Source organism: Jaculus jaculus, chromosome 4 (genome assembly GCF_020740685.1).
Source record: "Jaculus jaculus isolate mJacJac1 chromosome 4, mJacJac1.mat.Y.cur, whole genome shotgun sequence".
Lineage (NCBI taxonomy): Eukaryota > Metazoa > Chordata > Mammalia > Rodentia > Dipodidae > Jaculus > Jaculus jaculus.
The window spans coordinates 103,593,804-103,610,983 of record NC_059105.1 but is presented as its reverse complement, the minus strand read 5'-3'; the positions used below and the strand labels follow the sequence as shown (position 1 = coordinate 103,610,983).

The 17,180-nt window shown below is 38.1% G+C and overlaps 1 pseudogene; it reads left to right on the top strand.

Moving 5' to 3' along the window:
• The window catches only part of LOC123460242, a 59,245-nt pseudogene that overhangs the window by 34,549 nt on the left and 7,516 nt on the right, over window positions 1-17,180 (top strand).

Below are 17,180 nucleotides of genomic sequence, written 5' to 3'. Positions count from 1 at the left end.
GTTCCCAGCTAGGTTCCCAGCTGATGGAGATTTGGGAATTAATGCCTCCTGGAGGAGTGTATTGCTGAAGGCAGGCTTATGGGTGTTATAGCCAGTTTCCCCATGCCAGTGTTTGGCACAGTCTCCTATTGCTATTGTCCACCTTATGTTGGCCAGGTGGTGATGTCCACCTTCTTCTCATGCCATTGTTTTCCCCTACCATTGTAGAGCTTCCCATCCAGCCTGTAAACCAAAATATTTCTCTTTTTCCCAGAAGCTGCTCTTGGTTGTGTGATTTCTACCAGCAATGTGAACCGGACTGCAACAGAAGAATTACCTTATTTCATCCTCTGAATATTTGCTGTTACTATATAGAAAAGCTTCTGATTTACTTGTGTTTATATTGTATCCTGATATGTTGCTAAAAGTGTTTATCAGCACTAGAAGTTTGTTGGTAGAGTATTCGAGGTCCTTTATGTATAGAATCATATCATCTGCAAATAATAATAATTTGATCTCTTCCTTTCCAATTTGTATCCCTGTTCTGAATGTTTCTTGCCTTATTGCTATAGCTAAGACTTCCTGTACTATATTACGTAAAAGTGGGAGCAGTGGATACACTTGTCTTATTCCTGAATTTAATGCAGAAGCTTAAAGTTTTTAGTATTATGTTGGCTGTAGGTTTTTCATAAATAGCCTTTATTATGTCCTGATGTAACTTCTATTCCCAGTTTCTGTAGGATTTTACCATGAAAGGGTTTTTGATTTTGTCAAATGCCTTTTCTTCATCTATTGCAATGATCATGTGATTTTTGTCCTTCAATCTATTTATATAGTGTGTTACATTTATTGATTTGCATTTGTTGAACCATCCCTGCTCACTGGAATAAAGTCTACTTGGTTGGGACAAATAATCATTCTTTTTTTTTTTTTGATTTTTTTCTCTTCTTTTTTTCTTTTAGGGGGATTTTTTTTTAATTAGTTTTCTATTCAGCAAATACAGGCAGTTTGGTACCATTATTAGGCTCATCCATGACCTATCCCTAAATAATCATTCTTATGTATTTACATATTCTGTTTGCCAATATTTTGTTCAAAATTTTTGCACCTACGTTCATGAGGGAGATTTGTCTGTTTTCTTTCCTTCCTTCTTTCTTTGTTTCCTTCTTTCTTTGTTTCTTTCTTTCTTTGTTTCTTTCTTTCTTTTTTCTCCTTTCTTTGTCTGGTTTTAGTGTCAGGGTGATGCTGGCTTCATAGAAGGAACATAGTAGCATTCATTCCTTTTCTATTTTATGGAAAAGTTTGAGAAGCATTGATGTTAGATCCATGAATATCTGATGAAATTCATTAGTGAATCCATCTATACCTCAACTTTTTTGGTTGGGAAATTTTTTTGCAACTGCCTGGATTTCTATACTTTTTATGGGTCTAATTAAATGGCTTTCTTCATCTTGATTTAATTTTGGTAGGTCACATAAATCTAGGAAACCATCCTTTTCATTCAGATTTTCTGACTTAGTAGAGTGTATGTTCTTATAGTGTGTCCTTATCATTTTCTGAATTTCTTTATTATCTGTTGTAATGGTGACTTTTTCATCTCTAATTTTATTAATTGTTTCTCTTCTTTCTTTCTTTTGATCAGATTTGCTAAGGTTTATCAATCTTGTTTACCCTCTCAATGAACCAACTCTTTGTTTCATTGATTCTTTTTTGTTTGTTTGTTTGTTTGTTTTTCTGTTTGGTTTCTATTTCACTAATTTCTACCCTAAACTTTATTATTTCTTCCAGTGTACTGATTTTTGTTTTGCCTAGTTCTTCTTTTTCCAAGGCCTTAAGGTGAAGCATTAAGTTGTTTCCTTGCAACCTTTCTAATTTCTTTTTTTATTTTTAATTTTATTTATTAATTTGAGAGAGAAAGAGATACAGAAATAGGCAGGGAGAGATAGAGAGAGAGAGAGAGAGAGAGAGAGAGAGAGGAAGGGAGAGAGAGAGAGAGGGAGAGAATAGGCATGCCAGGGATTCAGCCACTGCAAACAAAATCCAGATGCATGCATCCCCTTGTGCATCTGGCTTAAGTGGGTTCTGGGGAATCAAATCTGGGTATTTTGGCCTTGCAGGTATGCACCTTAACTGCTAAGCCATCTCTCCAGCCCCCTTTCTAATTTCTTAATATGGGCACTTAAAGCTATCAGTTTCCTCTTTGGACTTCCTTTATTGTGTCCCAAAAGTTTTGGTATATTGTGTTCTCATTATGATTTGACTGTATGAATTTTTTGCTTTTTTGCTTGATTTCTTCAAAGACCCATTTATATTCAGTAGTGTACTGTTTAATCTCCATGATTTTGTGTATGCTTTGTAATTTTCTTTTCTCTTCAAGTTTTTTTTTCTATTAACAACTTCCAAGATTATAAGCAATATCCTATGTAATGCCCTCCCTCTCCAAATTTTCCCATTTGAAACTCCATTCTCCATCATATGCCCTCCCCCTATCAATCAGTCTCTCTTTTCTTTTAGTGTCATGATCTTTTCCTCCTATTATGATGGGCTTGGGTAGGTAATGTCAGTCACTGTGAGGTCATGGATATCCAGGCCATTTTGTATCTGGGGGGAGCACGTTGTAAGGAGTCCTACCCTTCCTTTTGCTCTTACATTCTTTCTGCCACATCTTCCACAATAGACCCTGAGCCTTGAAAGGTGTGATAGAGATATTGCAGTGCTGAGCACTCCTGCCACTTCTTTCCAGCACCATGATGCCTTCCAAGTCATCCCAAGGTCACTGCCATCTGAAAAGAGAAGATTCTCTACCAAAAGTGAGAGCAGCACTAATATAAGAGTATGAACATTAAGAGGGGTGCTTACTGGGCAGTTTCATAAGCATAGTATATACACTAATCCAGACATCAGCAGATGTTACACCCCTAGGGCTCATGACTACCCCTGTTTTAAGTTTTCAGTATCAGGGATGTATTCCCTCCCATGGAGTGGGCCTCCAGTCCAATGAGAGGGCAGTTGATTTGCACCATGACAGATGTGCCACTATTGCACCTGTTGACTCATTTGGCCTGGCTGGCCAAATATAAGGCTTGCAGTGCCCACTGTTGAGTATCTTCACTGGTAGTATCTCTTTGTCCCATTGAACTGCATGAACAATGGCTTTTCCCAGCTTTCTGTCAGCTGGTCTACATGGAGGAGGTTATCAGCTCAGTTCTAGCAGGATTTCTCAGTGGCCTTGCAGCCCAAGTCTGTGGAGTCTTCAGCAATATGGTCTTACCATCTATTCCTGGTGGGAAACCAAGGGTCTTGGCAATGACCTATAATGTTTTGGGGGCATTAGGGACCTCCCTGGCCAACATCTCACTAGAAGGTATCCCATCCCTAGCACTGAAAGTTTTCTAGCAAAAATCTATGGCTCCTGAGTGTTCCATTGTCCAAAAAAGTAGGATTCCATATGATTTGTTTATATCCTGTTAGATTTTGATTAGCCCTCTCTCCACCTTTCCTATACTCAATCTCTTCCCCTGACCTTACTTTGGGCCTTTTCACCCCACATCAATCTATTCTTCTATTTACAAATATACAATGCCATCCTATTAAGTACCCTACTCCCTTCCTTTCTCTTCCCTTTATATCTCTTTTCTAGCTTACTGGCCTCTGCTACTGAGTTTTTTCCTTCTCAAACAGAAGCCCAATCATCTGTTGCTAGGATCCACATATGAGAGAGAACATGTGACACTTGGCTTTCTGGGCCTGGGTTACCTCACTTAGCATAATCCTTCCCAGATCCATCCATTTTCCTGCAAGTTTCATAACTTCATATTTTCTTTACTGCTGAGTAGAACTCCACTGTATAAATGTGCCATATCTTCCTTATCTACTCATCATTTGAAGGACATTTAGGCTAGTTCCATTTTCCAGCTATTGTGAATTGAGTGGCAATAAACATTGCTGAGCAAGTACTTCTAAGGTAATAAGATGAGTCCTTAGGATATATGCCTAGGAGTGCTATATCCAAGGCTCAGGGTCTAATGCGGAAGAGGTGGTGGAAAGAATGTAAGAGCCAAAGGAAGGGTAGGACTCCTTAAAACATGCTCCTTCCAGATATAAAGTCGCCTGGATATCCATGACCTTACAGTGCCTGACATTACCTACACAAGACCATCATAAGAGGATGTTACAGTCTCGTTCATATTGCTGGTAGAAATCACCCAAGCAAGAGAAGCTTCTGGGAAAGAGATTTATTTTGGCTTACAGGCTCGAGGGGAAGCTCTATGATGGCAGGAGAAAATGAGGGGGGACATCACTCCCTGGCCAATATAAGGTGGGCCATAGCAACAGGAGAGTGTGCCAAACACTGGCATGGGGAAACTGACTATAACTCCCATAAGCCCACCCCCAACAATACACTCCCTCCATGAGGCATTAATTCCCAAATCTCCATCAGCTGGGAACCTAGCATTCAGAACACCTATTCCACCCCTGGCCTCCATAAACAGATAACCATACATGATATAAAATGCAATGCATTCATCTAACTTTAAAAGTCCTATAGTTTTTATCAATTCCAATGATGGTCATACATTCCCATAGTCCAAGATCTTTTAACTGAGCCATATCACCAAAAAATAACCTCAAAAAACCCATTATGGCACAGAATAAACATTCACACTGCAGAAGATGGCATTGGGCATAGCAAAGAAACATTTAGCCAATAAAAGATTTAAAACAACCAGGGCAAACATCAAACCCTGTAGCTTCAAGACCAACAACTCTAGCCAGTGACAAAACTCCAAGTCTGATAATTCTAACCAGCAACATGTCTCTGACATTCCAATTCCACCCCTCCAACTAGGCTACTCAGAGTTCTGGAAAACTTGATTGGGGTCGGCAGCTCTCCTTGGCAGCCATCTCATGGTCCCAGAAATGCCACTGGGTCTCCACTGCAAGCCCAGTTCATCCTCATAGCCCCATGGGGTCTCCATGCAGGCATCCAGTAAACCTGCTTCACACTGCCCATGGCCATTTACAAAACACTAGACTGTGTTGCAAACTCAATGACCCTCTCTTTCCTGTATTTCTTATACTCCACAATACCAGGTAGGGTGCCAATTTGTTAATCCAGGGGAGAATAAAGCAGACTTTGAAGAACAGGACACTCCTTGAGCACTCAGGCCCCTTCAAAAGAGTCTACACTCTTCCTGTTGCCCCGGGGCAGGCAGGCTGGCTCAATCTCAAAGGTTATAATCTCTCAGTTGCAGGTGAACAGGCAACAGTTCACCCAAAGACTTTTGTTTCTGTGCCATATCCCTCTGCTCATACCAGTTCATTTCTATGCAAAGCAATCCTGCATAGCTTCCCTGGACATGGGCATAAGACCAAGCTTCTCACACAAACTGCTAGCCCAGTCCAAGCAAAGCTCTTTCTCACCCTCATAAGCCAAACCTCATAGTCCATAGTTCTTACTGTATTCAGGTCTTGCAGCTGAAACCAGAATAGTCCATCAAGCTGTACTTACAGCACTTCAGGGCATCTCTTAGGCTAAGGTTTCAAATTGGTCCACATTTCTCTTAAAAATCAGTTCCAAAAGGCCAAAGCCAGACAGTCAGGTGTCTAGTAGCATCCCCATTCCTTGGTACCACTTTACTGTTGCAGTCCAGTTCACATTGCTGGTAGAAATCACCCAACCAAGAACAGCTTCTGGGAAAAAGAGATTTATTTTGGCTCTTAGGCTTGAGGGGAAGCTCCAAGATGGCAGGGGGAAACGATGGCATGAGCAGAGGGGGAACATTGCCCCCTGGCCAACATAAGGTGGACCATAACAACATGGGAATGTGCCAAACACTGGCATGGGGAAACTGACTATAACACCCATAAGCACACTCCCAACAATACACTCCCTCCAAGAGGCATTAATTCCCAAATCCCCATCAGCTGGAAACCTAGCATTCAGAACACCTAAGTTGATGGGGGACACCTGAATCACACCACCACAGAGGAGGAAAAGATCATGACATTAAAATTAAAAGAGAGACTGATTGAGATGGGGAGGGGATATGTTGGAGACTGGAGTTTCAAAGGGGAAAGTGGGGGAGTGAGGGTATTACCATGGGATATTTTTTATAATCATGGAAGTTGTCAATAAAAATTTGAAAAGATAACACTGGAAAGACTAGGCATGGTGAGTTTATATCTCAACACAATAAAGATTATAAATAAAGCTCCTAAAGCACAAATAATACTTAATGGGGAAAAACCTCAAGGCGTTCCCACTGAGAATAGGAACAAGACGGGGTGTCCACTCTCATCACTGCTCTTCAACATAGAACTAGAAGTACTAGCTCAAGCAATAAGACAGTAGAAGGAAATAAAAGGAATTCAAATTTGAAAGGAAGAAGTCAAGTTAGCCCTATTTGTAGATGAGATGATCCTATATAGAAGTGACCTGAAAATCTCTATCTCAAAACTTCCAGAGGTACTAAATTCCTTAATCAAAGTGGCATGATATAAAATCAATGCACAAGAATCCATAATTTTTTCAATATGCAAAGATAAAACATACAGAGAAAGAAATAAGTGATGCTATCCCATTTTTAATAAAAACAAAAAATAATTAAATACCTTGGAATAACACTAACCTATGATGTGAAAGAGCTGTATAATGAAAATATAATGATCATAAATGTTGGTGGGGATGTGGAAAAAGAGGAACCCTTCTACATTGCTGGTGGGAATGCAATCTGGTCCAGCCATTGTGGAAATCAGTGTGTAGGTTCTTAAAACAGCTAAAGATTAATCTACCATATGTCCCAGCTATAGCACTCCTAGGCATATATCCGAAGGACTCATCTCATATCCTTAGAAGTACATGCTCAACCATGTTTATTGCTGCTCAATTTATAATAGTTGGGAAATGGAACCAGCCTAGATGTCCCTCAACTGATGAGTGGATAATGAAGATGTGGCACATTTATACAATGGAGTTCCATAAAGAAAAATGAAGTTATGAAATTTGCATAAAAATGGATGGATCTGGAAAAGATTATACTAAGTGAGGTAATCCAGACCCAGAAAGCCAAGCGCCACATGTTCTACCTCATATGTGGATCCTAGCTACAGATGATTGGGCTTCTGCGTGAGAAGGAAAATACTTCGTAGCAGAGGCCAGTAAGTTAAAAAGTAGACATAAAGGGAAGAGAAAGGAAGGGAGGAGGGTACTTAATAGGTTGGTATTGTTTATATGTAAGTAGAATGATTGAGATGGGGAGGTAATATGATGGAGAAAGAAATGTCAAAGGGGAAAGTGTCGGGGGGGGGGTAGGGAGGGTATTGCCATGGGATTTTTTTTATAATAATGGAAAATGTTAATAAAAATTAAATTAAAAAAAGAAAATATAAAACACTCGAAAAATAAATTGAGGAGGACTTGAAAAGATTTAAAGACTTTCTATGGTCCTAGATAGGTAGAATTAATTTTGTGAAAATGGTAATTCTACCAAAAGCAATATATAGCTTTAAAGCAATACCAATATATATACGAGCACCATTCTTTGCAGAGACTGAAAAAATGATCTCAAAATTCTTACAGAATGACAAAAGGCCTCAGATTTCCCAACATATCCTCAGCAAAAGAAAATATAACAAAAGTAACAAAACAAACAATAAAATCACCCCTGGTGGTATCAGCATACCCAAACTAAAACTATATTATAAAGCCATGGTGACAAAAACAGCATGGTACTAGGATAAAAACAGATTCATAGATGAATAGAACAGAACTGAAGATCCAGACTTTAGGTCAAGTAATTACAGCTGCTTGATCTGTGACAAAGGTGCCAATAATGTAGACTGGAGAAACAACAGTATCTTCAACAAATGGTGTTGGACAAATTGGATGACTGTATGTACAAAAATTAAATTACAACCACTCATTTTGTCTTGCACAGAAATCAAGTCCAACTGGATTAAAGACATCAATATAAGACTTGAAATATTTCAACTACTGGAATAAGAAAGTAGGAGGTACTTTCCATGATATAAGACTGGGAAAAGCCTTTCTGAACAAGACTCCAGTGGCCTAGGAAATTAAACAAGCACTCAACCAATAGGATCTAATGAAGCTAAAAAGCTTTTGCACAGACAAACATACCATAAGCAGAACCAATAGTTTACTCACTGAATGAGAGAAAAATCTTTGCCAGCTGTACCAGTGACAGAAGCCTAATATCTACAATCTACAAAGAATTCAAAAAAAAACTAAACAACAAAATATCAAGCAATCCAATTCAAAGTGGGAAATAAATAGGGAGTTCTCAGAGGAGGAATTACAAACAACTAACACACACTTAAGAAAATATTCAACAACCCTAACCATTAGGGAAATGCAAATTAAAACAACTATGAGATTCTACCTTACTGCTGTAAGGACAGCAAACATTAAAAAATCAAATGAAAACAAATGTTGGTGAGGATGTGGAGAAATGGGAACACTAATACACTATTGTTGGGAATGTAAGCTGGTACAACCTCTCTGGAAATCAACATGGAAACTCCTAAAATGCATGACTATAGAGTTACCAGCAGACCCAGTTATTCTCTTACTGGGCTTTTACCCTAAAAGCACCACATCTCAGTTCAGAGATATCTGCTCAATCATGTTTATAGCTGCCCAATTCATAACAGCTAAAAACTGGAATCAACCCAGGTGCCCATCATTAAATGAATGGATAACAAATATATGGTATATCTACATAATGGAATTCTACACAGCAGTACAAAAAAGTGACACAATGAAATTTGTAGAAAAATGGTCAAACTTGGAAAAGATCATTCTAAGAGAACTCACATAATCACAGAAAGACAACTGTTCCATGGTCTCCCTCATCTGCATTTCCTAACCTGGATTAGCTTGAGTTGATGACATATCTGAATAGCATTTTGAAGCTTGGATAATAGGGTGGGTAGGGCTTAGAGGAATGATTTGGGTGGGTGGAACACAAAACTGAACCCTAATTGAACTGGTACCATAGAATCCTATATCCTGGAAGTTAGACTAAGATGTGGAACCCTCATGAGATCCTCAGAGGTAGCACCTGAATCAAAGGGTCTTGGTGAGGGTGAGATGAAACCTAACCTTAATTTTTTCCTGTTTCTCTTTCTTCTTTGTCTTTTTCTTTTTATTTTCCCCTTGGCACTTGCCTATAATTTCTTGTTCCATGTGTGTTTTACATCCACAATGAGCTGTTAATCTGAGAGATCTAATAGATCTCCCAAAACAAACAAGACAGACTTCTGTCAGAGTACTTAATTACCCTCCAGATATTGACGGTAAGACCCTACTGCTGAAGATACCATACACTGTCGGCACAGACCATGGAGAGACCTAGTTAGTATCCAGAAGAGAGCTATTCCCCAGATAATTAACCCATCTAGGTCTGGAAGGCACTACATGAGTGACTGGGGAAAAGTGGCCAACATATGTTCAAGCACCTCAAAATCTAAGCTACTTAGAAGCAAACAATATGACATGATGCTTACACAAGTGCACACAGTGGCACACAGCCATGGTGGGTAACCACTTGTTCTAGGGTTGTCTAACAGATCCACTCATTGGAAAGACAACCATATCTGGAACTGGGAAACAAGTGGGAAGTATACCCAGACAATGATTCTGCTTTCTATTGTGAATCTTGGGCTCTAAGAGGGCCTTCACCTTTTAAATTCTCTCTAAATGAATAATGATCATCCCATTTTACTGGTGCTGTCTTTACTCTCTTGAAGACTCTCTTTCTTTTTCAGATTGGAGCTGGACCTGAGGAGTTAAATAACCCAGTACACTACACCCTGGCCCCAGCTGAAACCACAGGGGATTTTGGGAATGAGCAAATGTGCTGCTTTCTTAATGAGTCTGATATCAGCACAAGGGTGAAGAAGATAGACATTGAGGACACTCAATGCCTGTCAAACCAGAGATCCAGATGTTCCAACCCTAAGTGCCCATCACTGAAGTAGACTTAAAATGCTTCCAGCATGGCTCAGAGAATTTTGTGAAAGAGGGGGTGGAAAGATTGTTAGAGCCACAAGTTGGGACATTTGCACAGAGACATTTTCTCTCCCCCATAACTGACTAACCCCATAATGCATGACCCACAATTTCCATGGGGTTGACCTGCATCCTCAACATGGAAGGCCTCTTCTGTAAAGGGGCAAGGAGGAGGGAAAGGATGGCAGCATGTGTTGTTTACATGCTAAATATTTCCATAACTAATTACAAAAGTTTGTGTTGAATAATCTGTTGTTATCCTGATTGGCTTGCCTTTATGAGTGACTTGCTTTTTCTTTCTAACTGCTTTACATATATTGTCTTTGGTTTGTGTATGTGGTAGCTTAAATAGATGGCCTCCATTATATTCAGTGTTTTATTAGTTTGTAGTTTGCATCTGCAGACACCTGGATGGAGGCAGTTTCACTGGGTGGATCTTCAGGTGTGGTGGTGGGTTTGAGATTTCAATCTAAATATATGCAAAGTGTGCTAGCTGAAGTTCCTGAAGTGTGCTGTGCTGTGTGGCTTTTGGCTTTTGGCTTGGCTTCTCTATCTCTGCCTAGTCCTGAAAGAGTGGGCCAATCTCTTCTGCCATTATGGAGCTTCCCCTGGATTTGTAAGATTCAACAAATATCCCCTCCTCCATAACTGTGCCTGGTCTGGAAGTTCATCTCAGTGAATCTGAGGTGTCTGCTACAGTGTATTTCATAGTTTAATTATAATATGATGAGGGAAGATTCTTTCTAGATTTAGTTTGTTTGTTGTTCCAATGGCTTCCTGTATTTGCATTGGCATCTCTTTCTCAATTTGGGGGAAATTTTCTTCTATGATTTTGCTTAAAATACTTACCATGTCTTTGGAGTAAAACTCTTCTCCTTCTACTATTCCTTGACTTATTATGTTTGATCTTTTCATAGTGTCCCAAATATCTTGAAATTCCCACTTATGCCTTCCTATTAGCTTGTCTTTCTCTTTGTCGGACAGTATTAGATTTGCAAACTTAATCTTCTAGCTTTGATATTCAGTTCACTCCTTCATCCATTCTTCTGGTGAGACTTTCTACAGATAGTTTTTGAATGAATTATTCCTTTAAATTATACACATACTCAATTTATGTTTATTCCTAAGATTTTTTCATTATTTATTCATTTATGTCCTCTCTCTCTCTCAATCTCATGTGTGTGTGTGTGTGTGTGTGTGTGTGTGTTTGTGTGTGAATGTGTATGTGGAGGTCAGAGAACAATTTTTAGAAGTTGGCCCTTGCCTTCCTCCTCATTTGAGGTAGTGTCTCTTGTTACCATAGTTCACTGCTTCTAGTCAGGTATTTTGTCCTATCAATGGCAAAGTAACTGGTACAATAGCCTTTTCAACAATAATGGTTTCTGTCTGAAAGGGGGGATTATTGAAGATTACAAGAATATTCAGAAAAGAATTAGCAAGCAACTGAAAACATGTAGAAAATTTCTTTAAAAAATGGAGAAATTTCTAGACTCAAATTACCTACCAAAATCATATCTAGCAGACATATACAACTTAAATCCAAAACAAACAACAAGATTGAAGGAGTGATATAGTTTGCCAATTAAAAAATAAAGATAAAATCCCAGGACTAGACAGAGTCATGTGTGACTTCTGCCAAACTTTCAAAGTGCTTTTGAAGGTACACCACAGAACAGACCAGATTCATTCTACAAAGCCAAAAATCAAACAAGGACATAACAAAGAAAGAAAACTACAGAAAGATTTCCTCAGCAAATATAGGGACCATAGTTTTCAATAAAATTCTGGCAAACCAAATACAAGAGCATATTGAGAGTATTATATACCATAACCAAGCTGGCTTAATTCCATGGGGCCAACATATGAAAATCAAGATATGTAACATACTACATTAATAGAAATCATGTAATCATCTCTCAGATGCAGAAATATCTTTGGCAAAGTTCAGCATAGATTCATGATAAAATCTCTGAAAAAATGAGGAATAGGGGGCACACACTTTGCATTAAACAGGATATACTTGACAAACCTCTAACCAACATTATTCTAAATGTGGAAACCTGAGAGTATTTCCTCTAAAGATTTTAAATCTGGAACAAGACAAAATTGTCCACTATTTCCACTTTTATTAAATACAATGCTTGAACAGATAAGAGAAAGATGAGGTACAAATGTAAAAGGAAGAAATCAAATTATTGCTATTTATAGACAACTTGATCTTGTATTTAATAGACCCTAAACCAATCAGACCCGATAAGTCTTTTCACCAAAGAAGCAGGATAAAAATGAGCACACAAATACTATATAATGGAAAACTTAGTAAGAAAGAAATCAAGAAAAATGTATGACAATAAATCAATAAATAACCTTAACTGAAGGGGAAGACCTCTACAATAAAAACTGTTAAGTGTGGGTTAGAAATATGACAACAAAATGTGGGAATGAACTATGAGAATGAACCATGGGAAAGCACTATGGGAATATTATGGACTATACAAATAACTTTTCTGGGATTGTTGCTGTGAAATTTTAAATTACTTACCTAACTTTTCCAAAAGTTAATCTTACAGCTGCGAAATACGCCCACTTAAAGCAATGTGACTAGGTTTACTCTACCTTCATGTGCCTTTGGTCTAAACAGAACAGTTTACCAGGATTGACAAACAATGCTTAGAAATGCTGATTGGTCTTAAGGTATGCTTTATACACTTTTCCTCAGAGGCCTGATTAGACTCAGAACAAACAAGTATGTGTAAGAAATGCTTATTATAGCAGTGAAGACAATGAGGTCATTGATTATGGACCCACAGATCTGTTGAAGGCAACAGGTAGGCTTATTGTGATTGCTATTGTGATCAGAGTATATGTGTGTTCTGGATCAGCAGAGTCTAGCCAATAATACTCTAACAAATATTGAAGAATTATCTAAGGTTGAACATTTCTTTCCCTTGCTCATACAATGAGTACTTATTCACAAATTACTAGTTTGTTGTTGTTCAATAAAAGTGCCAATGAGTACCTGTATGCAGAGGAAGCTATAGCCACAGTGAGATCAGAGTAGTAATGCCAGCAGATGCAGCAGGTTTATTAATGGCTTAAGCTAAACTTCTCTTCAGTCTCCTTTTTCATCAGGCTGTTGCTGTAGGCAGCTAGCCCGCTCCTGGGATGGACATACCAGGCATTAACTCTCTCATCTCACAAGCTTTGCTTCTAGAAGTAGTTTTCTCATTTTTGAATAGAAAAGTTTGAGAGATTACCTTCCCCTTATTCAGGGTTGTATTCCTAAAGCAGAGCAGTAAGGCACTGAAGAAAAAAATTGAAAGAGATAGAATATAAAAAGATTTACAATATTCATGGACAAGCAGAATTAATATTATGAAAATGACCATATTATTGAAACTAATCTACAGATCCAATTTCATTCCAATGGGATCTTGTACATATCTATAAAAAAGAATTCTAAGGATAAGAATGGAGACATAAAAATCCTGACATTGAATAGCCAAATCCATCCTTAGTAGAAAGAGCAATACTGTAGGCATCACAGCATCTTTCTCAACTTACACTACAGAGCCATAGAAAAAAGAGAACAGCATTGTACTGGCACAAAAACAGACATGTAGACCAATAGACTAGAATAGAGAACTCAGAAATCCACTCACACAGCTAGAGCCATGTAATTTTGGACAAAAGTATCAATATATATATTGGAGAAAAAAATAGCCTCTTTAACAAATGGTGCTGGGGAAATTGAGTCTCATCATGAAGAAAAATAAAAGTAAATCATTATTACTGACCTTGCACAAATGGACCAAAGATCTTACTAGGTGGCCTAAATATTTTTAAATTCCAGAGGAAAACATTTCAAGATGTAGGTCTAGACAAGAGCTTCTAGAAAAGAACTCAGAAAATAATACCAAGAATTAACAAATTGTATTACCTAAAATTAAAATCTTCTTCACAGTGAAAGAAATAAGACACAATGAGAACAAAAAATCTTTGCCAACTACATATCTAACAGGGGACTAATATGTAGGATATATTAAAAATCTTTATAAAACACAACATAATTATCCAGTCAATAAAAGTGATAGTGAACTGAATGGTCAGGTTCTCTAAGTCAATATACCACAGAGATTTTTACACATTCATCTTTATTATTGCACTGTTCAAAATAGCAAGGATGTCCATGTAGCAGACATCTTCTGGTTGCTGGGATGAACTTCCAAACCAGGCCCAGTTATGTGAGGAAGGGATTTATTGAAGTTTATAGATGGAGTGGAACTTCCGTAATGACAGCCGACCCACTTTCACATGTCCAGACAGGGAGAAATACCACCACCAGCATCACAAGCAAGCACACTCCAGGAACCCCTTTTGCATATCTATTTTTCTGGAAATAGATCAACTCCCAAACACATCTTGAGGCTGGGCCCTAGGATCTGCCTACAGTGATACCTCCTCCAGCCATGTGACTAGAGATCTGAATTACAAGCTTTAATAAACTCCTGAATCAACTGGGGAACATCCATTCAAACCACCAGTCTACAATAAAGAGATCAAGAAAATGTGATACATACCCCAATTACATCACACACAGGCATAATACTTGCAGGAAAATGAATGAAAGTAGAAATCATTATGCTAGGTGAAATAAGACAGGCTGAAAGTGTTCAAAGATACATTTAACATATTTTCTTTCATATGCTGAAGATTGATTTAAAATGATGTGTGTGAGTGTGTGTGTGTGTGTGTGTGTTTGTGTGTGTGTGTATGATCACACACGCAGGTCATGAAACTAGAAAAGAGATCATGAAAGGGAACACCTTAAGAAAGCTGGGGAATGAAATTCATTTCACAAGAAAGTGGATGGAGAGCATATATTGAAGCAAGGCTGGAAACCAGCCAGAGGTGAGCAGAGGGCATAAGGACAATGGGGAAGGGGAATAAATGAAAATGAAATATAATAACACATGTGTGTAAAATTTCATAATAAAAACCATTACTTCATATGCTAACTTGAAAGGGTAATTAATTTTTTAAGAACCAATTTGCATACACAAACCAAAGAAGTAAACATATTTTTTTTCTGGATAACATGAAATAAATATAATGGATTTTGTTCTGAGAATATAGTACTTAGAAATTTTTTTTCTAAATAGAACCATACCATTTATTTCATTCAGTTGCTCCCTTTAAAATTATTTGTCCCAACATTGACAACATACTATGTGAAATTATTTATTTAGGTTACTGTGTCTCACTTTCCTCTCCAAAATGGACATGAGAACTATATTTACATCTGAAGCAGATAGTTTCATGTTTGCTGAGATGAGCTTCCAGATTAGGCACAGTTATAGAGGAAGGAATAGTTATTGAAGCTTAAAGATCCAGGGGAAGTTCCATAGTGACAGATGTTGGCCTTCTTTCACAGGACCAAACACACAGACAGAAAGGCACACAATACAGCACACTTCAGGAACTCCAGCTGGGCACACCCTGCCTATCTTTAGATTGAAATCTCGAACCCACCACCATAACTTGAGATCTGTCCAATGACATTGCCTCCATCCAGGTACCTGCAGATGCAAACTACAAACTAATAAAACACTGAATATATTCGGGGCTATCTATTCAAACTACCACAACATCATAGAGTGGTTGCAAGCATTTTACACCATACCATGGCAGAGCACTTAGTATAGCTCCTAAATATAGTAAATGTTCAATAAACGCTAGTCTACTATTATTAGCACTGTTACTAGCATTAACCATCTGAGAACACTAAAACAGCTTAACATCAATTATTTGTGCAAATGTTTGTTTCAGTGCTGCTTCTCTTTCTGCCATATCTCCCCATGGTTTGTGGAACCCCCTTGATATTCAGCAGGTATTTCTCCCACATGCACTTCATCTTCCTCAGGACACAGACCCATGTCTTCCTGTACATATTTCTTCTCATGACTCAGATTGTCACACACATGATCTGGAGCCTGTGCTTCTTTTGCCTGACTTGATTACTGGAGAGATGATCAAGATAAAGGATGCTTCTCTGAGCATGTCATTGCCACCAATCATTAGAATATACATACATACATACAATTATATATAATATATATATATATATATATATATATATATATATATATATATATATATATATAATTATATATAAAGTGAAGATAGGCATGGTGGTGCATGCCTTTAATCCCAGCACCCAGGAGGCAGAGGTAAGAGGATCACCATGAGTTTGAGGCTACCCTGAGGCTACGTAGTTGATTCCAGGTCAGTCTGGACTAGAGTGAAACCCTACCTCGAAAAAACAATAAAAATAAAAGTGGATACAGGTTCTCCATTGTAAGCATCCTGGGCGCAATGCACTGGGCCCCAGGCCTGAGGTGCTGGGGCTGCTGCTCTGTGCATAGCCTTTGCCAGCAAGGCCAATAAGTTGTACTACCCAGGCATCCAGGATGACATCAATGAGTATGTTAAACTTGATCATAAAATCAGCAAAGACCACTGCAGTCCAGCTTAAAAAAAAAAAAGGCTTGCTCAGAATCAGATGGCTTTTTCACTGAAAGAGAACTCAGTTGCCTTTCAAGCATTATACTATGTAAGAAGCAAAACAGAAGGTTTTTTTGTTTGTTTGTTTTGGTCTGGTAGTATGATAAAAAAAAATAGTGATGGCATTGTGACGTGGGATAAATACAACATCCTGATGTATGAGCAAATGCTTGATTTTGATGAGAACAGTGCTCTAAATGGTGCAAGCATCCTTTAGGCAGGAATTTGTCATTCAAGAAGCTTTAGAAGACCATGATAAAAAATGATAATGGATTTGTTACTTAAGAAGAATTTGTTGATGACTACAGGCAGAATCCAACTGCAAATGAAGATCCAGAATGGATACTTGTTAAGAAAGATGGATTTGTAAATGATTATAACAAAGACAATGAGAGCAGCTTGATGTCCAAGAGCCATTACTGTATGCAGTGCCCAAGAATCAGGGTATTGCTTTATCTAATTGATGAAATGGATCTTAGTGATGATTTTTAAATTTTTTAATTTTTTTTATGTTTATTTATTTATTTGAAAGTGACAGGCAGAGAAAGAGGCAGAGAGAGAAAGAGAGAATGGGCAGGCGAGGGCCTCCAAGTACTGCAAA